The sequence below is a fragment of the Eumetopias jubatus genome, unplaced genomic scaffold (genome assembly GCF_037043125.1).
Source record: "Eumetopias jubatus isolate StellerSeaLion01/CBP00866 unplaced genomic scaffold, mEumJub1_p1.0 scaffold_4, whole genome shotgun sequence".
NCBI classification, from domain to species: Eukaryota; Metazoa; Chordata; class Mammalia; order Carnivora; family Otariidae; genus Eumetopias; species Eumetopias jubatus.
Window position 1 is genome coordinate 126,319,592 of NW_028274810.1, and position 22,987 is coordinate 126,342,578.

Here is a 22,987-nt window from a genome sequence, read left to right on the forward strand (position 1 = left end):
TTCATATTAAAGGGCAAGATTTGTGACACTGCATACAACTGTAAGCCCCAGCCATATGCTGTATATTCTATCAGAGACACAATTTATATAAAAAGACACAAATAGGAATTAAAAAAGTAAGTGGAAATAAATATATCATGCAAAAAGCATAAGAAAGCAGAGTCATTTTATCTCATATTAATATCAGATACATTTTAAGGCAAATAGTATCACCAAGTTAAAATACAGACATCCTGCAATGATAATAAAATCAGTTAATCAGAGACCATAAATGTGTGTATTTAATACCAAAGTTTCAACACTGACAGAAAGGGAGAATAGACAATCCTATAATCATAGTTAAAGTTTTTCTTACCCCTTTATCAGCCATTGAAAGAATAATGGAACAAAAAAGGCATCAGAAAAGAGATAAGATGAACAACATTGTGGCCCTAACTGATAATTATGCAAGAATAAACCCAGTAACTGTCAAATACACATTTTTTTTCACTTGCTCATGGTATACTCACCAAGATCTAAAAAAAGATGCTTCAAAATGATACATCAAAAATGGTACCATTCAGGGCCATAGCTCGAGTCTCAGTTTTTTTAAAAAAATAATTAATAACATGCTTTCTTTACACATGAAATTAAACTTAGAAATTATTAATAATAATACATCAAGGAAATAATCCCAGACCTGTGGACAACATAAGCACACTTACCAAGAGCCCACTACCAAAAAAGAAATCACATATAACTCCAGTCTGATCATGAGGAAAACATCAGCCAAATCCCATCTCGGAGACATTCCATAAAATACTGGACCAGTCCTCCTCAGAACTGTCAAGGTTATCAAAACAAGGAAAGTCTGAGAAACTGTCACAGCCAATAGGATCCCTAAATGTACGGTAATATCCTGTGGGGTCCTAGAACAGAAAAAAAGGTGTTATGTAAAAACTAAGGAGATGTGAATAAAGTATGGACTTTAGTTAATAATAACTGTACCAAAGATAGTTCCTTAATTGTACCTAATTTACCAACTAATGTAGATGTTGATAATGGGGAAGCAGAATGTGGGGTACATGGGAACTCTCTGTATTACCTTCTCGATTTTTCTGTAAGTCAAAAAATTTCTGGAATGTAAGTTTATTAAAAAGGGAAATGAGAAAATAGTTTTAACTCAAAAGAATGCAAACAGGTATCAAAATTTGAGGGATACAGCTAAAGCAGTGCTCAGAAAGAAATGGATAGCTTTACATGCTTCTAGTAAAAAAGGAAAAAAAGAACTCAACCTGAAGACCTAAGATTATACCTTAAGGTAGGGAAAAAAAGCGAAGAGTAACCCCGAAAGAAGAAGAATGAGGGAAGTTATAAAGACAACAGCAGAAATCAATGAAAAAAAAAAAAACATGTATAATAAAGAAAATGAACAAAGCCAACTCGACTCTCACACCTTGTTGGTTGGTGGTAATATAAAATGGTACAACCACTTTGGGGAAAAATCTGGCTCTTTCTAGTAGTGTAAAGTACACACCTACCCTACGACCCAAACATTCTACTCCTAAGTAGTTAGTCAAGAAAAGTGAAAATAAATATTCACAAAAAGACTTGTACAAAAGTGTTCATAGCAACTTTGCTTATTATAGCCCCAAACTAGAAACAGCTTTACTGCCCATCAATAGAATAAATAAATGTGATTGATAACAAAAAAGAACAAATTCCCAATATAAGCAATGTATATTTCCATATAATACCTATTTCAATGTCCATAACTCTGTGACATATCATTATTCCCCTTATTCTAGATATGAGAAGTCTGAGGCACAGAGATGATAATTTGCCTAAACGCAGATCGCTAAGGAGGGACAGACCCAGGACTCAAACCCTGTTGGGTGCCAAATGTTTTGCTCTTAAGCGATATATTATGCTTTCCTGTGTTGACCTAAAACAATCAGATCCCTTGAGTGATGTGTAATACAAAAAGGTTTTCTTGGAAAACTGTGCTAAAATATGTGCACGCACACCGTGCTCCTAAGCAAGCATAGTTTTAGGTGCAAGATGATTCCGTAGCATCGAGTCTTACTTGCTCCTGGATGCACAGACCTAGCCAGACAAGGGAAGTCTGAAGAAAGATCGACATATTGCCAGTTCTAACATGGCTGCTACCACCACCAGACCGACTGGGGGAAGAATCTGTGCTGACAGATTAGGTTTCAGGAGATACAGATTCTAACACCAGCTTTGTGACAAGGCAGCTGAGAACTAGTGTACGTCACATCACCCTCTCTGAACTTCATCCATCGATGAAGGAGGCAGAACTTGAGCGTCGACCTTCTGTTAAGTTAGGAAGTTCTATGTCTCATCTCCTAACAGATGAAATCCTAGTTCCACTTTCTCATTATTATTGCTCATTTCTAATAATTGAGCCATAATAAACTAGCATCTGTAAGAACATAATTTACATAGAATAAAAATTATTTGCAATTCAATGTCCAAAAAGACTTTCTCCTATTGGGAGGATTGTAATCGTGGTGAGGAGATGCTTATGATACAGTAGAAATGAGAAGTGGCTTCTTAGGGATAAGACCAGCAGGGTTCAAATCCCAGTTCAGAGCTTTCCAGCCACATGAACCTGAACAACGCACCTCCCGACTCTGTTTCCTCATCTGTACATTGAGAATGTAAGTGCATATATCTCAATGACTTGTTACGTGCTCTGCCTGAGCAGCCATTGCCAGAACCTGTCCGTACCCCATCCTTTCCCAAAGTAACTCCGACTTGCTGCCAAGAAGACCCCCTTAGTATCCGCCTTTCCCTGCTTTAAGCTGAAAGGGATAGGGGAGACTAGATGAACTCTGGCTTTATTAATACCCTGGATATAATGAGGTGGGTTTGTTTAAAGTGGCGAGATATACTATAAACTCAGCAAGGATAATCAACCTCCACTTGTAGTATCACGTCTTCAGGAGTTAAAAAAATAATTTTAATTTTACAATAAAAGGAATAAGAAATGGAAACCTGGATGTCCCTCTGCTATTTCAAAATCAAGTAGGAAACTTAGTTTATAGGTGGGTTCAAAAAAGGACTCTTTTCTTCTTTGGACTATTGAAACAATTTAGCTCATATCCCTTCTTCTACTGCAATTTGTTTGTTCTTCTGTTTAGTGCTTATCTTTGTGGAAGTCTTATGGGACATCCCTCCCTGTTTCCCTTCCTTCTTTCCCTCCCTCTCTGCCTCTCCGCTTCCTCTTTCTTCAACTGTAGTTTGAACCTTTGAGTGGCAGACCTAGTTTTGTGTACTGCCACTTAGCACAGATTCTGTCATAGGATAGGTGTTCAATTTCTGTTTGCTCATTTAAATTGATCATTATAAACAAACTTCTTGCAGCTGGTATGGACCAGTGCCTTTTCCATTGGAAGCTCTTCCTGAAAAACACATGGAGCATGGGGAAATGAGAACAGAGTAAGTAATCTAACCTAAAAGGTTGTGAAGCCCCATGACACACCCAGAATGCAACAGTCCAAATATGAATTCAGACCTTGGCTTATTTTTCTTTTCTTTGTTGGCTTCAATACTGACCTTGAGTCATGGGCCAGACTGTGATACAAACAGGACAATTTTTTGTTGTTCTTGCATTTACTTTTGTATTCCACACTAAAATCTAGAAATGCTTTATCAATGGATCAATAACAACAACACCAATAATAATAATGGGGTGTATCATAAAAAATTAAAACAAATATATAAATACATAAATAATCAATAGTACTTAAAAAATAAAATGCTCCAGGCACTTATCAAAGTCTTCTAAGAGATTCATTGAAACCCACATTCTGACATCCATACTCTTACCCTTAGATTTATATAGCACAAAAGGGACAATGGTCATGATGAAAGTTAGATGGAGGATTTTAGTATCAGTGGCCTAAGGATGAATCAAGAAACTTAAACATTTTAAAATAGCATGAAATTTTGCAAAGGATACATACATACACACATGCATACATATTTATCCCTATACTATTCAGTGGCAGTGGTCATAGATATTAGAAATATCTATTAGTATAATAATAAAACTACATATTGGACACACATTGTCTATTGGGCATTGCATACAAGTTTGTGTATTATTTATACTTCAAATAAATTTATGAGATAGAAAATTGAGGACACTAAATAAATTGCCAAAGCTGTGCACATATTAAGTAGCATGGCCAGTATTCAAACCCAGAAAGTCCAACTTCAGAGCCCCTCTTTATCACCACAGTGTATTTGGTATATTCAGTAGATATAATAACATTTTACCCAAAGTATTGTAAAATCTGATATAAATTTAGGAAATTCCCTATATACATGAATTATAATTACTTCTTATTTTTTTTAAAGATTTATTTATTTGAGAGAGAGAGAGGGAGCTTGAGCAGAGGGGAGGGGCAAAGGGAAAGAATCTCAATCAGACTCCCAACTGAGCTGAGCGTGGAGCCCAATGCAGGACTGGATCCTAGGACCCCGAGATCATGACTCGAGCTAAAATCGAGAGTCCAATGCTTAACTGAGTCACCCAGGCGCCCCTAATTACTTTTTTTTTAATTTATTTTTTTAAATTAAATTCAATTAGCCAACATATAGTACATCATTATTTTCAGATGTAGAGTTCATCAGTCGTGTATAACACTCAGTGCTCATCACATCACGTGCCCTCCTTAATGCCCATCACCCAATTACCCCATCCCTACACCTGCCTCCCCTCCAGCTACCCTGTTTGTTTCCTGTAGTTAAGTCTCTCATAGTTTGTCTCTCTCTCTGATTTCTTCCCATTCAGTTTTCCCTCCTTTCCCCTACGATCCTCTGCAGTGTTTCTTATATTTCACATATGAGTGAAACCATGTGATAATTATCTTTCTCTGATTGACTTATTTTGCTCAGCATAATGCCCTCCATTTCCAACCACATTGATGCAAATGGTAAGTATTCATTCTTTCTGATGGCTGAGTAATATTCCAGTGTGTGTGTGTGTGTGTGTGTGTGTGTGTGTGTGTGTGTATACACCACATCTTCTTTATCTATTCATCTGTCAATGGACATCTCAGCTCTTTCCACAGTTTGGCTATTGTGGACATTGCTGCTATAAACATTGGGGTGCATGTGCCCCTTTGGATGATTACATTTGTATCTTTGGGGTAAAAAAGGAGAGATCATGACCAACACCAAGGAAATACAGACAATTTTAAGAACATATCATGAGCAACTATATGCCAACAAATTAGGCAATCTGGAAGAAATGGATGCATTCCTAGAAACTTATAAACTACCAAAACTGAAACAGTAAGAAAGAGAAAACCTGAACAGATCCATAACCAGCAAGGAAATTGAAGCAGTAATCAAAAATCTCCCCAAAGGAGGGTATGTGCTATGGTGAGCGCTGTGAATTGTGAAATCACAGATCTGTACCTCTGAAACAAATAATACATTATATGTTAAAAGAAGAAGAAGAGGAAGAAGAAGAAGAAGAAGAAGAAGAAGAAGAAGAAGAAGAAGAAGAAGAAGAAGAAGAAGAAGAAGATAGTAGGAAGGGAAAAATGAATGGGGGGAAATCGGAGGGGGAGATGAACCATGAGAGACTATGGACTCTGAGAAACAAACTGAGGGTCCTAGAGGGGAGGGGGGTGGGCGGATGGGTTAGCCTGGTGATGAGTATTAAAGAGGGCATGTATTGAATGGAACACTGGGTGTTACACGTAAACAATGAATCATGGAACACTACATCAAAAACTAATGATGTAATGTATGGTGATTAACATAACACAATAAAAAAATAATTTAATAAAAAAAACTAATGATGAAATGTATGGTAATTAATATAACATAATAAAATTAAATTTAAAAAAATCTCCCCAAAACAAGAGTCCAGGGCCAGAGGGCTTCCCAGGGGAATTCTACCAAACATTTAAAGAACTAATACTTATCTTCTGAAGTTGTTTCAAAAGATGGAAATAGAAAGAAAACTTCCAAAGTTGTTCCATGAGGCCAGCATTACCTTGATCCCTAAATCAGACAAAGACCCCACCAAAAAGGAGAATTACAGACCAATATCCCTGATGAACATGGATGTCAAAATTCTCACCAAGATACCAGCCAATAGGATCCAATAGTACATTAAAAGGATTATTCAGCACCACAAAGTGGGATTTATTTCTGGGCTGCAAGGGTGGTTCGACATTCACAAATCAATCAACGTGAAAGATCACAATAAAAGAAAGGACAAGAACTATATGATCCTCTCAATTGATGCAGAAAAAGCATTTGACAAAATACAAAATACTTTCTTGATTAAAACTCTCCACAGTGTAGGGATAGAGGGAACATACCTCAATATCACAAAAGCCATATAGGAAAAGCCCACAGCAAATATCATTCTCAATGGGGAAAACCTGAGAGCTTTTCCCTTACAGTCAGGAACATGACAGGGATGCCCACTCTCACCACTGTTGTTCAACATACTACTAGAAGTCCTGGCCTCAGCAATTAGACAGCAAAAAGAAATAAAAGGCATTCAAACTGGCAAAGAAGTCAAACTCTCACTCTTCACAGATGACATGATACTTTTTGTAGAAAACCCAAAAGACACCATTCCAAAATTGCTAGAACTCATACATCAATTCAGCAATGTGGCAGGATATAAAAGCAAGGCACAGAAATCAGTTGCATTTCTATAAACTGAGACAGAAGAAAGAGAAATTAAGGAACTGATCCCATTTACTATTGCCCCACAAACCATAAGATACCTAGGAATAAACCTAACCAAAGAGGTAAAGGATCTGTACTCTAAAAACTACGGAACACTTATGAAACAAATTAAGGAAGACACAAAGAAATGGAAAAAAATTCCATACTCGTGGATGGGAAGAACAAATATTGTTAAAAATGTCTCTGCTACCCAGAGCCATCTACACATTCAATGCAATCTCTATCAAAATACTAACAACTTTTGGGGTGCCTGGGTGGCTCAGTTTGTTAAGCGACTGCCTTCGGCTCAGGTCATGATCTTGGAGTCCTGGGATCGAACCTTGCATCGGGCTCCCTGCTAGGCAGGAAGCCTGCTTCTCCCTCTCCCACTCCCCCTGCTTGTGTTCCCTCTCTCGTTGTCTCTCTCTCTATCAAATAAATAAATGAAATCTTAAAAAAAAAAAAATACCATGAACTTTTCTCACAGCGCTGGAACAAACAATCCTAAAATTTGGATGGAACCAGAAAGACCCCAAATAGCCAGAGGAATGTTGAAAAAGAAAGCCGTTAGTTACTTCTTATTTTTTAATGACAAACTGTGTGGACATTAAAACACAGGGCATCTTCTGTTTCTTTACATAAATTTGCCAGCGGATGGGAGTCTAAAGCTAAGCAACCTTGATTTTAGTACATAGGCAGAAGTAGCCTTACTGGCCCATGCTGAAATCCCCATGCTCCCCCGCACTCCTGGCCCTGAACTTTTCACATAAAAATAATTCACCTAGACTAATATGCAGAGTGAGATTAAAACTTTAGAAAATGTAAACACTGAGAGATTATGATAAACAATAAAAAGAAAATAGTACTAACCTAGAAAACTAAGATGAACACGCAGGCAAAAACATATAGTTCTATCTTCTGCCTAAAACTTTTAGGATTAACCTATCCTAAAAACTTTTATCATCTGTAGGTTCCTAAAGAGTGGCTTCAAATGTGGGATATATACTTTTGGGGAATGCTTAAGATGCTCCATTAGGTTGAAGGAAGAAAATAACTTCAGCCTTGTATGTATTTGTTAACATGTCAATTATTTTACAAATATTTAAAACATAGATGGACAAGGGAGGCCTCACACAGGTCACCTAGCAGGTGGTCACCTATTACTCAAGAGATGTCCAGAGGGAAGAGAGGAAGTCCCAAAATGTGGAGGGATTTGCCGTGAAACTTCCGTTTTTCTTTTTTTTTAAATGCATTGCAATAATTTGCAGTTTACTTTTACCTGCTTAAGTGAATTTATAAATTATATCAAATAGTTTTTAAAAATCTAATGCTAATGAAATGTGCAAGTGCCTTAAAATACTCCTATTAAGAAACTGAAAATTGAAGATAGTATTAACAATGTAAGCACAACAGCATCGAACATGGACAAAAAAGCTAACCCATTCTACCAGAACAAGCTTTTTATTCCCCATTCTATGAAATAAAAGTAAGATGTTAACCTGAATATTTAAAATTATTTGGGAGACTATGCCAACTATGGATTTGCATCCATTTCAATTAATTATGAAGATCTTCTTGAGGGCGTATTGTGCCTTGATAGTTTGTAAGTCAATAACAGCATGATGTCATCATTAGTAAGATGTAGCCCTTTGATTTTTCTAACAAAGCTTTAAGAAATTTGGAACTAAAGCAGGCACTCTTCAAAATTTTTCTCAAGGCAAAATAAATGCTTAGGGACCACTTTTGAGATTCTTTACTAGCAAAAAACTGAAATCATTGGAGTTCCAGTTACTTTGCCTGCCGCAGACTTAAGAGACAACAATAGGGTCAGAAGGTAAAATGCATTCCTTGTCAGGCAAAAGAGTTTTAAGGCTCATAAAACAAAAACATCTTTTTCAAATTCTCTTCTCCTATTCAAATCTATATATCTTTATGAAATAACTTTTTCAGTAATCACAAGACCTTAAAGCCAGTTATGAAATAAATTAAATTTAGAACCAAATCTTTGAATTTCTGTAATATGGTGTATTAAACCAATGTTTTATAAAATACTAAGCTTATTAATTTTGTCTTGCTCTTGCTAAATTAATCAAATTAATCAAATGCAGTAATAATAACAAAAATACGTACTGTTATCACAGAAACAATGTTAGGTGTTCGCTCCATCATTCTCTTTTTCTGGACACAAGGTAAAGACTTCATTTCCCAGCCTTGCTCACTGTAAGGTCAGGTCATTTGACTGAATTCTGGTCAATGACATATACGCTGAAGAGTCGTGTACTAATATCTGAGCCTGGCCCTTAAAACTTCTAGTGCAATCTTTTAGATTTTACTTCCCTTTTTTTTTTTTTAAATTTTATTTATTTATTTGACAGAGAGAGAGAGAGAGAGAGACAGAGAGAGAAGGAACACAAGCAGGGGGAGTGGGAGACGGAGAAGCAGGCTTCCCGTGGAGCAGGGAGCCCAATGTGGGGCTCGATCCCAGGACCCTGGGATCATGACCTGAGCCGAAGGCAGACGTTTAACAACTGAGCCATCCAGGCGCCCCTTTACTTCCCTTTTTCAAAGTGATTGTGGAGGCTACAAATTGCAGTGTTGCAATATGAACTCAGCCTGGAGTTATGAAAGAAAACTACCCCAGAAAGCATACTGACATTGGACTCTAATATAAGCCAGAAATAAAATTTATTATGAGAAGCCAATGAAAAGTCATTGTCGTTACTACAAGGGAGACAGTACTACTCAGATTAATGTAATTGTTAATAATATTTTAATGAAAGCAAAATGTTTTTGTACTGGGGCGCCTGGGTGGCTCAGTCATTAAGCGTCTGCCTTTGGCTTGGGTCATGATCCCAAGGTCCTGGTATCGAGCCCCGTATCGGGATTCCTGCTCGGTGGGAAGCCTGCTTCTCCCTCTCCCACTCCCCCTGCTTGTGTTCCCTCTCTGGCTGTGTCTCTCTCTGTCAAATAAATAAATTTAAAGAAATGTTTTTGTACTATTATTAAAAATAATAAAATTGTGTAATTTTATTTCATCTTGATGTAATAGTTTTTAAATGTCTATTTTTGCACATCTTGTACTACATATAATATATTTCTAAATGTATACATATATTTGGGTTGCATGATGTTTTTTCTTGATGAAGAAGCAATCAAAGCCATTTAGAGGTAGTTAACCAGAAATATATGGTTAGTTAATAAATTGTCATCACGAGCTATTTAATTTATACCCTATTTAAGGGTTTTAATAGGATACCCTCAGACTTGTTATTTTCACAAATCTAATCCATATATCTAGGTCCTAAAAGACAAGAAATGAATGCTAGTTGCATCCTATTGCCATACATCTCTTCTGATCTTCACCCAATTGTAGTTGCTATAGGTCACCATACCCAAGTAATGATTTCATAAAGTAGAGTGTCAGTACCAAGGGATAAAACCAGTTAGTATGCATGGCTGAAGATAGAACTCTCTAAAACACTCAGTATCCTTGAAGTTCTGTAATGTATGAGCATGATGTTTGAGAAAGAAAAACAGAAAAAATGATTCAGTTTTACGTGGAAAAAATTTAAAAATAAGTAAATGTGAATTTTCATCTGGGAGATAGATGTTTATCTCCACATACATTCATGAATAGATGCACGCATACACAAATATGTATGTGCACACTTACACACATATTGGGTATTTATTTTATTGAGTCAGAATTTTTTTTTTTTTTATCCAAGAGACTCATTTATCACTCGAACTGAAAGAGATTGTGGTAAAATTGAAGTGAATCTTAGCTGCAAACTAAAAATGAGGGTCTTGGGTCTCATTTTCCTGAGTTAAATCAGGACCACATGCTTCTTTCCATGGTTTGATAGAAAATTTTTGTCCTTTTCCAGGTACCAAAGCCAAAGAGTCAATTTTCTTAAGCTCACCGAGAGCGCCCGAGGGCTCGTTTTAGAATGTATCCATTTTGAAAATTTGGTGGCTCTTAAAAGTCTAGGATTAAAAGCAATAGGAAGACTGGCCTTTGAAATCTTGAAACTGTTGACAGCTATAAGCTCTCTGGGACCTTCTGGTCACAATAGCATCTACTGAGTGCACTTTTGGCCATGTCTCACTAGAAGTTCTCACCCTATCATCTGATCAAAAGTTTGACCTTTTAGGTCACTTTGTGAGAATTTCAAATATTCTTTTAAAAAGGCAAGGCCAACATTTCAACACAACTAAAGCTAGATGAAAGTGTTCATCTAGCTTTAGTGTTAGTGATGGCTCACTCTCTACTTCAAGGAAACCCTTCCAACAGCAGTGCTTTGCCTCATTATTTTTCAAAACAGTGCTATGGTCTGAGTATTTGTGTTTCCCCCAAATTCCTAAGTGTAAGCCCTCATCCCCAGTGCAATAGTATTTGGAGGTAGAGCCCTTGGGAGGTAATTAGGTCATTAAGATGGAGGTCTCATGAATGGGACTAGTACCCTTGTAAGAAGAGCCATGAAAGATGATGATACTCTCTGTCATGTAAGGATGTAGCAAGAAGACAGCCGTCTGCAAACCAGGAAGTGGGCTCTCACCAGACACACTGAATCTACTAGCTCTTTCATCTTGAATTCCCCAGGCTCCAGAAATAAATGCTTATTGTTTAAGCCACCCAATCTATGGTATTTTGTTATAGCAGCTAAGACAAATGGCAGTCAATCAACCAAGCACTCCTAACATAGCAAGCTACTTGGATACAAAATTTATGTTATAAATGTTGGAAGTTGATAGCACAGTGCTATGAAAGCAATTTTGCAACTGTCCGTCATCTTTACTTCTTAGGAGTGACTCAGTTTGTATCAGTAATTGTGGCGAGAGGAACTATACGTTTCCTCTCGTCTCTCTTGGTCAGTGGAGTTGCCAATTCATTAGAGAGATGACATTTTGGGGGACAAATGCTCTCTTGGCATAATAAGGTCATGGTTATTCATTCATAAGAATTAGTAACAAGGTTTTCAGAGCAGAGTGCATATGACTTTCTTATGTCCCTGGATTATTTGGGAAAATTTATGTTGCTTCAGAAGGAAGTGGCGAGATGTGTTTGCTTTTAGGTGCTCTATAAAATACCAGAGGTAGCCCCAAGTGCATGTTCTCCTCATCTCATCCTTGCCTCTATATAAGTGAGCCAGAAAACCACTAAAAACAGAGTCCATCCCTGGCCTTTATGGAACAGCTTTTATTAGGAGGGAGAGCCAAGCAAGCCACTGACATCTCAGGCTGCAACATTTACAAGACATGAGAATGGGTTAACATGGACTGAGATTTTATTATTTGAATAAATAAATTCACCCCCCTCCCCTCACCCACACAGCAGATAAAAGAGGAAGATGTGGTTAAAGGGAGAGAGTACTTCTGCACATTAGGCGGAATGGTAGGGGTAAATGTCTCTGAAGCATATTGCACTCACAGTAACCACTCAAGGAGGTTATAGAAACAGACCAATATCTCTAAGGAGACAGGGAAAGAAGGGATGGCTTACATGGCTTACCTCGTGCAATTTCACTCTTCTACCTCGAAGGTTTGTTTGACTACTTAAAAAAAAAAAAAACAGTTATGGTAGGGATTTTTGTCTCTTTGAGTTGCCGTAACAGAATACCAGAGATTGGGTGGATTCAGCAGAGGAAATTTATTTTCTGACAGTTCTGGAGGCTGGAAGTCCAAGATCAAGGTGTCTGCAAGGTTGGTTTCTGGCGAGACATTGCTTCCGGGCTTGCAGAAGCTGCCTTCTCACGGGGTGCTCCCTTGCACGTGCACAGAGAGAGCACTCTTGGGTTCCTCTTCCTCTTCTTACAGGGAAACCAGTCCTATGGGATTAGGGCCCCACCCTCATACTTCACTCAATTACCTCTTTAGAGGCCCCAGCAATATAGTCACATTGATGGTTAGGCTGTCAACATATGAATTTTGAGGGGACACAATTCAGTCCGTAACAGTAGATGTCATGTTTAAAAAAAAAAATAAAACCTTATGGGATAAAACAGAAGACTAGCAAATGAAGCCTGGGGTTAAGTTGCTGCAAATAAATGTATCTAGGAAGGTCCTGACTAATTCCAGTGACTCAAGTTAACTCTGCACCCCCCAATGGCCAAGGCAAAAATGTCAACAACATAAATTAAAGAGCCCACAATAAATTCTTACTTGCTACTCAGGGGAAACAAAGCTTTTCTTAGAGTCAAGTCCTGAAAGATATTTCCCCCATTTCAATTATACCTGTAGAGTTCAAGCAAAAGCCAGTTTAATAACATTGTGTCTTACTCTATCCCTCACTGCTGGCTGTGGGAATAAAAGCAAATCAAACATCTGGTAAAAGTATTTCTATGAACGGTCCACACAGTGTGTGTCAAACGTATAGCTATTAGGTGACACTCTCAGTAAGCTAACAGTTCAACAATTGTTATTTATGTATCTAAAATAAGCAATAATGAGTAGTGTAACATTAGTTTCCATTTTATGCGCTTTGTTTTTTAAAAAGGTACAGTATGGTGCATATTTTTAACCAAAAAGAAAAACAAAAAAAAAATCAAATAATATGGATACAATGATGCTTTTTCTTCCTATGTCTGTTCTCCATCCAAATGTTCAACGTAGTTTTTATTTTACAAATCTGGGAGGGCAGTGTGAAAACTGCAGGGCATCCTGTGACTTACTTAAACTGTATCTGAGTTGCTTGGGGTTGCATAAAAGGGTGAAGAAGTAAACACATAGGTAAAATAATTTATCACAAAAGGACTTCAGCATTGGAAGGAATGACTAAATGGCTCAGCAGCTCCGTTGATAAATTAGAAGTTCCTGAGCTTAAGGATTGGCTTCTGAAAAGGAAATGACTATTCTGTGTCAGTTTAATACACCTCAAGTTAAAATGTTATGTTAATCACCATGGGTCGTTGGAACTTCAGTACCCGGTAGATACCGCTCCAGATGGTGATGTTATGCACAAGGGAGGCTTGTGGATGTCATCCAGGGACCCCAGGAAGCTCTCTCTAACTTAAGCATTCCATCACCTCACTTTCAAAAGTGCTCACTTTCCCTGCCTATGAATCACCAATAGGGGAAAAAATAATTTGGGGGCACCAACTCCAAGAGGCAAGATTCAAATATATGTTTTTATTAGTGAGCATGCAACTTCTGAGACCTTTAAAAAATTTGCCGTCTTTTTATTCAGTTAGTAACTATCACTTCAAAACGCAGGGAAAACCTCCACCATAGACAGATCGTGGAAAATGTACACAGGGTGTTGGGAGGAGAGTGTGTGTTTTTCAAGGTAGCAGAAGGTCCTGATCAGAGATCGCAGACTCCAGGCAACGAGTCCAGGCTCTCCTCAGTCCAGTCCCCGACTGTCTCTGCTCTTCTCTGCTCTACCTAAATGAAATAACCAGTTAGGAGCTAGCCTGTTCAACTTACTATCTCCAGAATACATAGTAAGTGTTTTTTACAGCTGGAACCTTCTCTGAAATTCTGATATTAAAGATGCTTTTGCTGCCATGTGTGACCTTTTGGACCACTTCAGTATTTTATTATTTAATCGATATGTGTTTTCATCTTGTTGAAGGAGAATGAAACTCCTTTGGGACAGTCCTTTATCTTGTTGAAACTTGCTGTAAAGACAAGGCATGGAGTCCTGCCCTTGAAGAAACAGACTGGCACTGAGGATCGGGAGTTGGGGATGGAATATATTCTAACCCTCACTCTGCTGGTCTAATCATTAGCTATGGGGTTTCTGGCCATTTATTTAACCCTCCCAAGGTATCGTTCTATTCCAAGAACATGTGGGTGTGTGCGAAAGAGTGGAGTTAGCCGACTTGCTACTGCTGAGTACGAGGTTTAGAACAAACAGCTGAACCCATTCACGTGGGTTTGAGGTTTTAGTGTTCTTGGCCTTGTTTGCAGAAACCTTTCTTCAGAGACGTTCAGCTTTCAATACCTTTAAGAAAATGCATTGAGAAGATCAAGGGAAGGATCACTTTTAAGCTGAGTGCAAAACCCAAAGCTCATTTAGATATCCCTGGCTTATTCCACTACTGGATAGACTTATGTTCTTGGGCAAAGATGACTGTTTTTCCTGGCTCTCCTCCTCAAATATGCAGACAAATCCTCGATGGCAGCAACACCTAGAGAAGAGTTTATAGCCAACTCTGTTAAAGGGAAGTAGGTAATAGGAGTGCTGTTCACTGGTGCCAAATGGCATGGTTGGTCTAATATTGGGAGAAAAAAGTTCAGCATCCTGTGTTGCTATTGATCACCATGAGTGATTTCAATCTTTCTTGACTCCAAGTCGTTTGTTGCAATGGTTAGCTTAGGTTTTGACCAGGGTAATTTTGAAAAAAAAAAAACAAAAATGATGAATAGTGGTTTTTGTTTGTTTGTATGTATGTTTAAGACCCACTTTTATAGACCTTCCATTATAACCACCAACACACAAAAGAGAGAGCCTGTTAAATATACTGAACGGGTCTCTGGAAAAGAAGCAAAAATATTACAATGAAAAATAAAAAGATAGAGAAAAGGGCAAAAGAGTGTATCTTTTTAGAAGATTTTATTTATTTATTTGGCAGAGAGAGAGAGATAGTATGCAAGCAGGGCGGAGGGGCAGAGGCAGAGGGAGAAGCAGGCTCCCCGCTGAGCAGGGAAGGGAGCACGATGTGATGTGGGGCTCCATCCCAGGACCCTGGGATCATGACCTGAGCCAAAGGCCGATGCTTAACCAACTGAGCCACCCAGGTGCACCACAATGGTGTATTTTATGTTTGAACTGGCGTAACTAACTGATTTTTAATGGTCACTCTGAAAAAACCTTGGTTTGCATTTTTGGGGGCCAGCCTTGGTCTTCTAGTCTTGGTCTTGAAGATCGTCCCCTCCCCCACTATCATCCCAGCTGTTGTTGCCCATTGTAACTGTGAGGATTCTGCAATAGGAGGTTTAATATTTTATTGTAGCTTAAGATTGGATTTGTTTCTTTCTGTGACTATTATGTTGTCATGGCAGAACTCTTGTGTAATATGAGAACCATAATTTCCATTTCACAAAGAAAATAATGATTCTTCAAGCTGACTTAAAAAGCTCAACATCAAAATGAACAGCAAAGAACCCACACTTACATATCTCACGAATGTACTTGATTCTATAAGATCTAAGGAGGTGGTTATTAATCAGTGTCCTAAGTTATAACATGCTCCTATCATGGAAGCATTTGTCCATTATTTCATATCGCTGGTTCTTTTCACAACATGGAGATCATTTCATTAAGAAGTTCAGAACTTTCACCAGGATTTATGGAGAAACACATTTCTTTATGCCCTGGTTTTGCAATTCCTTACTGAACCTGTATTTTTGGAATTTCCACAGCTTAAAGCAACTGTTGTAAAAGAAACTTGGTAAAGTCCTTGATAGTCAACCTGCTTTGCTTTCTGGATGAATGCCAAATTAATGTTTTTGGTGAAAAATTATCTTATTTGGAATTTCTAGATATTTTTGCCAAAAGGACTGATTACGGGTGTAAAACAAAACAAAACAATAAAAGAAAAATGTTGCTCTTATTACATGCAGAATAACAGAGTTCAAACGGATTTTTTGCCTCTTCTTTGGAGTATACAGACTGAAAAAGATAGATCTGTTCTTTTGAACAACAATCTATTCCCCCCCCCCCCCCACAATTCTGTGGGTTGAAGGGTGATTCTACTGGTCTTACCTGGACTCTCTTGGGCGGTTGCAATCAGGTAACAGCGGATTGACTGGATGGGAGAACCAAGCTGGTTTCATTCATGTATCTGGGAAATGGTGCTGCCTGCCTGTGAGCTGGGGTACCTTGGTTCTCCTCATCTGGACTCCATCCAGAGGACCTCACAGATAGCTCTTCTCCGCCTTTTTGTCCTTCGCCCCATTTCCTTTCCCCTTCCATTTTTCAGTCCTTAATCCTCTGGGTGCTCATGATATGTTTTAGCTTCTCTAGTCCATTCGTCTCATGAAAGATGTGGACACCTCATGCCTTTGTGTTCTTCTGTCACACTTGCTAGATTCTCGCTGTTTTCTTAGCTACTTTTTTTTTCTCTCTTGCCACTTATTTTTATAGCTTCGATCACCCCTGGGACTAGTCTGTATTTCTGGTCTGTGTCTATTCATTCTTTGGAGTGAATCTGCAAGACAGAAAAACATGGCAAATTTTCCATAACTAAGTACTGAATTTGCACAGTCCTGATTTATGTACTATGATTCTCTGCAAAGGACTTTTTCATTTCTATGTCTTTTAAAGTCTTCTCTTTTATTTTCTATTCTTGTTTCTTTTTAAATATCAAATACATCTGTCTACTTCATTTTAAAATATGTACTTCTCGATGTCAACTAAAAACATCCTACGGTTCCACTGCCTTTTTTCTATATTTTTCCTCTCTCAATAGGGAAATTAGATGCAATGGTTCACTCCAAAAAAAGCACAACTGGATCCAAGTCAACACAGCCTCTTAAATCTCCTGCCAAGGAGCCGTACTCTCTGCTGCTGGTCATTTGAGCACTTTGACACCTACCTGGGGCTATTGTCACAGGTGTTTATTCTATACTCCATTCAATGTCTGGGGGTCTATACATGGCGTCCAGGACTAAATGTAATCAACATACTAAGAAACAAATGGGAAGCACCCAGCAGAAACAATCTGAAAGTGTATTATATCTATCATCCTGAAACCCACAGTCGTAATTATTTTGGCTTAGGAAGAGTAAGCGCTGCAGAGCTTTTAAAAAAAGATCATGTCCCTGAACAGCAAATATTATGAAAACCTCAAACCATCAAATAATAAATAGAATTGTTAAGCACTTTACAAAAGTCCTCTTATTTTGAGTAGTATTGTCCCTAACCATAATAAAGACAATATGAATGAGGATTGCGTCTTTGAATTTACTGTAGTCAGAGGTGACTCATATGACTATTTTACCTTGAAGATCTTTACTGCTGTTTATTTTAAAATTTTTTATTGGATGAGTTTTATTCATTATCTCTTGAGTAAAATTGATCTTTCAGTTCTCAGTGCAAAATTTTATTTGCCTTAATTCATGATTAAAATAACATGGGGGATTAAATATAGTACCTTTTCCGGGGTGCCTGGGTGGCTCAGTCTTTACACGTCTGCCTTCGGCTCAGGTCATGATCCCAGGGTCCTGGGATCGAGCCCCGCATCGGGCTACTTGCTCAGCAAGAAGCCTGCTTCTCCCTCTCCCACTCCCCCTGCTTGTGTTCCCTCTCTTGCTGTCTCTCTCTCTCTGTCAAATAAATAAATAAAACCTTAAAAAAATAAATATAGTACCTTTTCCTTCAAGGTCAGAATAAATTGAGGACCAATAAAAGGGAGAAATTAAGAAACCTGATTTCATTTTGGTCTATTCCTTGAAAATAGCAAAAGGACTTCATCTGTTTGGAGAACTCTCCAAGCAGTTACTGCTACTTACGTTTATTATTTCCATTAACTTTTCCCAAGAAGGGCTCTGGGATCATCTAACAATTTTAATATTTTATAAGCAAAAAAAAAAAAGATAAATTCAAATGTGTTGGGAAAAGAAAATGGATAGTTACTGAGAGTATAAGAGAAAAAATTAAAATAAGCAAGACAAAAGAGTTTGAAACCAAGCTGAGTAGTGATTGAGTTTGGACACTGTCTTGTGGGGCAAGCTAAGGCTCTAAGAGTAGATGCAGTCTCAAGGGCCACTTAGCCTTTGAATTGAAAACAAAACCCTTTGGTCTCCTGATGGTTCACTGAGCCCTTTCCACACCGGACCACACTGCCTCCCTGGAATTTATGTGACACTGTCACCCTCAGCACTGACACACGCCAGTGTCCAAAGCTGCCTCTATGTCCTTAGGTTCGGTGGGTGGTCAATATTATTTTACAGAAAGAGAAACAGAAGTTCCATAGGAGTTAAGTAACTTGGAGAGTGTCAAACTATACTTCAGAGGGCTGATCTAGAAACTCAGAGCACATCTCCTTACCCAGATATTCTTGAGAAAAAGTGGTTCTTATTTATTTTGAAGAAAAATAATTTTGAGGGTAAATAGATGTAAAAGAGCTATGTTCTACATTTACAAGGGATTACAAAACACAGCAGTGATGACTTTGCAAATTATTTCTCTAATTTAAAACGTGTGGGGATTTCACATTGAAAAAGGCCATTATTCATATTTTTCTCCAAGTTTTTGAAAGTTCGGAAGGACCAATACACTCACATGGGTTAATTTACCTAGGATGATCATTTCTCAGATATCCACTTTGTAGTCCAGAATAAGAGTTAAGGAGAAGACACGCTCCTTATCCTACAAGAAAATTGGAAAGATCTTAGCTTTGACATGTAATGTTTCCAGATGGTTGAAATCGAAAGCAGACCTCCTCTTCTTGCCTGTTCAGCCAAAGTTTTATGCAGCAGTAAATAAGCTCTTATTTGCTTGTGGCGCATTTTATTGCAGGATACAGAAGGATTGAGGTGACTGATTTTGGGGGGAATGATTCCCTTCTCTGTATATTTGGAAGGGTAGATACTGCTTCTGACTTAAAACAGGAATACATAGCTCACAATTTTAACTTCAAGAGTACTATGGAATTCTGTTGATTCTTTGATTTTATTGGCTTTTCCCATAAGACTTTTCTAAAACTTGCAGAATACTCTCAATTTCTATTTTCTCAGGCTGAGGCAGAAAAGCATGATGATGTTTCTTGCCCTTAAGCTTTAAGTATTAAACATATTTTCATGTAACTAAAAGCTCAGTACATTATTTTTTATTTCATATACAACAATAAACAATTTTATAAAAAATAATAGCCTTGGAAATCTATATTAGATTTTTGTAAATGACAATTTTCTCATTGATGGGTGTGTAACCATAAAGGAAACAGTTGACAAATGGATTGGAAAATTCTTTAGTTAGTTTACAAATGTAATTTCAACTTGTTTTCTGACTCATGATTTCTATTCCATTTTTGGTAGAAAATCATGGTAGAATAGGAGAAACCATTTCAGCCATGATCTTTGCTGGATATTTCTGGGTCTTTCCCAATATATTGAACAAAGAGAATATGTACTGATTATATAGAAGAATTAATAGAACTAGCTTGTCAAACACCCATAGTGTATGTGAAATCTGGTTCTAGAATATGATAAAATTTAATTATTATGTGCTGTATTATATGTTTAACCCCTCCCAATCTAGCAAGATTTAAAAAAAAGAATGCAATATTGTTGCACACTCATCTCAATTGCTTTTATCCCCCCTCTATGCCTGCTGAAAGTGCGTAATTCTTTTCCTCATCTTCAAATATATGGATGATGGGGATATCAGCACTGTGAATTTTCTGGGATCTTTAGAATTCAGGTGCTTAATTTAGGGTGAAGCAAGAACTCAGCAAGCGCTGAGAATGGTGGTTGGAAAAAATACTGATTATACTCCCTATGATATAGTTATAAATAGCCTCCTTCACAGGCAAGAGGGAAGGAAACAAGGCAGGGACTACACACTTGGGAGAGAGGGTAGACTATGTGATCCTCTCTGGTTCATTTCTATAGACATGTGCTGAGTGTTGATGGTGTACTAGATACTGCCCTTGGCACTTCCTATGGGCTAAATGTTTGTGTCCCCCCCAAATCACATGTTGATTCCTAGCCCCTAAGATGATGATATTAAGGAGTGGGGCCTTCAAGAGCTGATTAGGTTGTGAGGGTGGAGCCCTCATGAATGGGATTAGGGCCCTGATAAAAGAATCCCCAGAGAGATTTCTCTTCTCTTCCATGATGAGATAACATAGTGAAAAAATGCCATGGATGAACAAGGAAGTGGATCCTCATCAGATACCCAATCTGCTGGGGCCTTGATCTTGGACTTCTCAACCTCCAGAATTATGAGAAATAAGTTTCTGTCATTTATTTTTTTTTTTAAGTAAGCTGTATGCCCAACATGGGGCTTGAATTCACAACCCAGAGACCAAGATTCGCATGCTCTACCACTGAGCCAGCCCAGTGCCCCCACAATTTCTTTCATTTAAGTGGATGGCATGGTATTTTCTTATAGCAGCCTGAACAGAGTAAGACAGCATCTTTATTCAGTGATGAAAAAACACAGTACTTGATCAAGGAATGAATTTGCTTTTAGACTATCTTAACTTGTGTCTGGGTAGAGGTTCTAAAGGAAGGGATTCTTGAAAGAAGTACAACCCAGGAGAGAAAAGAGAAGGGAGAGGGAAACTGGAAAAGAGGCACAGAATTATGAAACACAGTGCATGCATAGGTGACTAGGGACTAGAGGCAATTTTAATTACTGCAGCACACGATCTGGAGGCAAAGAATATAAGAAGGAACTGGTCATAGTCATAAATAATCTCTTTTTCTCTCTCCTTGTGAGATAATAAGCATGATTATGGAAGCAAATGTGCCTGGTTCACTCTGATAGTCCCAGCATTTAGCTAATGCCTGAGAATGTCTTATTAACGAACAACCATTTATTGATGTACGAGTGCATGACCTGAATAAAAGCAGTATGAATTAGTTCAGAGCAAGGGATTGATTTTTAAAATATTCAATATGTAAAAATGCTGGGACTTGCCAATCAAAATGAAAAACAACATCTGGGTGCCTGTATTAATTAGATCACACGCTCTCCAGGACAAGGCATAGCATAGTGTTAAGGATGCAAGCTCAGGAATGATCTTAGCTCAAATCCTGGCACCCTGACTTCCTAGACATGTGCTCCCGGGCAAGTGATTTAATCCATCTGTGCTTTGGTTTGCTCAAATGCAGAATATAGTACATACCTCATCATGTGGTTCTGAGACTTACAGGAGTTAATTCCCATAAAGCACTTAGAACAAAGCCTGGCAGACAGCATATGTTCAACGAACAGCTCAGATTAAAATCTCATTAAGTCATTAACAATGACTGTTTCATTGCAGGGAGGTGACTTGGCTTCTAAATTTCAGCAATACCTCTTCTTTCAATCCTCACTCTTTCTCTGAAGGGTGTCACTGTCTTTATTTAACAAATGGCAAGTCAGAAGTTCCAAATTAAATGATGTGCTAAATTCACACAGATTGTTAGCACCAGAGCTGGGTTCAGAGCTGGGATGCTTTGATTTCCCCATAGCGCTTTCTACTGAATCTCTCCAAGGGAGAGCTCACAGCTGGCTGTATATGGTGGTAGAGAGCTTAAAAGTCCACTTTCAACTACTTATAAGAACATATGTTTGGGCAAATTGCATCAGACCCAAGATCCATTCGGCCAGTACAGACGTGCCTAGTCTTACCAGATGCCAACACCAAAAGCTTCAAGGAAGTTCTACAAACATGTGATTTTTGTTATAGTCCATTAAAGATCTGTCTTCCGTAAATTTAGCTAAAATGTTTTTATGCCTAAAATGAATTTTCTTTGACCATGAGTTCTACCTTTACTTGAGATTCTAGCATAAGTAGTTTTCATCTGCTTCTATCTTCCTCAACCAGGAGAGTTTTGTGTTCATCATGTACTAATCTTTTATCACTTCTCTTGTGGAGAAGTAAAATATTAGAGAAATAAAAATGAAGGTAAAGAGAGTGGGATTGTAGGAGTCATTGCAATTCAGCTTTGGGAGAAAGAAAGGAATTTTAATAATAATAAAAAAAATCTTAGAAATGCCTTTGAGGGCCTGCCCACAGTGATGAGCAGACTCAGAGTGGAGAGAGCCCCAGAGGGCTGGAGTGCTGCGCACTGTGGCCCAGCAAGGAAGTGAAATTACTAACTGGAATTTGCCAGCTCCGTCCTGGACACTGGATTAAATCAAGGTCCTCCAAATCTTTTTCTGTCAAAAGTTACTTTGAATTTCTAGGAGGAATAAAGAAAGGATTTAAATAGGGTGCCAAAGATGAGTCAAAACTTCATAAAATGTCTGAAATGAATTGAATATATGGACAAGGAATCCAGCCCTAGAAAATAAATAGGTCCCTTGGGAGAGTCCTCTCTTGTAGTCTGTGGACAGGGCTGATTGCTGAGGTTTATTATCTGTCTGCTGGAGAAGGATAGACATTGAGAACAAGCTGTAAGAAATTTGTACAGCAGTTTGGAAATAATGTTACGTTTCTGTCATTTGGTTGTAAAAAATGGCCATAATGTATGCCTTCCTTCGGTTTCTTGTGTTGCTTTTGTTTCTTACGTATTTACTTGCTTTTTCATTTTATGCTTCTAGTGATTCCTTCTTTATTTTATTTTACAAAAATATCAGTCAAGGATGGATTGGGGAAGGAAAAAAAATTGACACCTT

At 38.0% G+C, this 22,987-nt stretch overlaps 1 long non-coding RNA gene across 1 annotated transcript in view; it reads right to left on the minus strand.

Moving 5' to 3' along the window:
• LOC148164604 (uncharacterized) overlaps positions 1-8,973 on the minus strand; it is a 32,587-nt gene extending 23,614 nt beyond the window's left edge. Inside the window, exons 1-2 of the long non-coding RNA XR_015768089.1 lie at positions 8,839-8,973; positions 705-908 (exon numbers count right to left, since the gene is read on the minus strand). This is a non-coding gene — a long non-coding RNA (uncharacterized LOC148164604). The remainder of the gene's footprint in view (positions 1-704; positions 909-8,838) is intronic.
• Between the last annotated feature and the right edge of the window lie 14,014 nt (positions 8,974-22,987).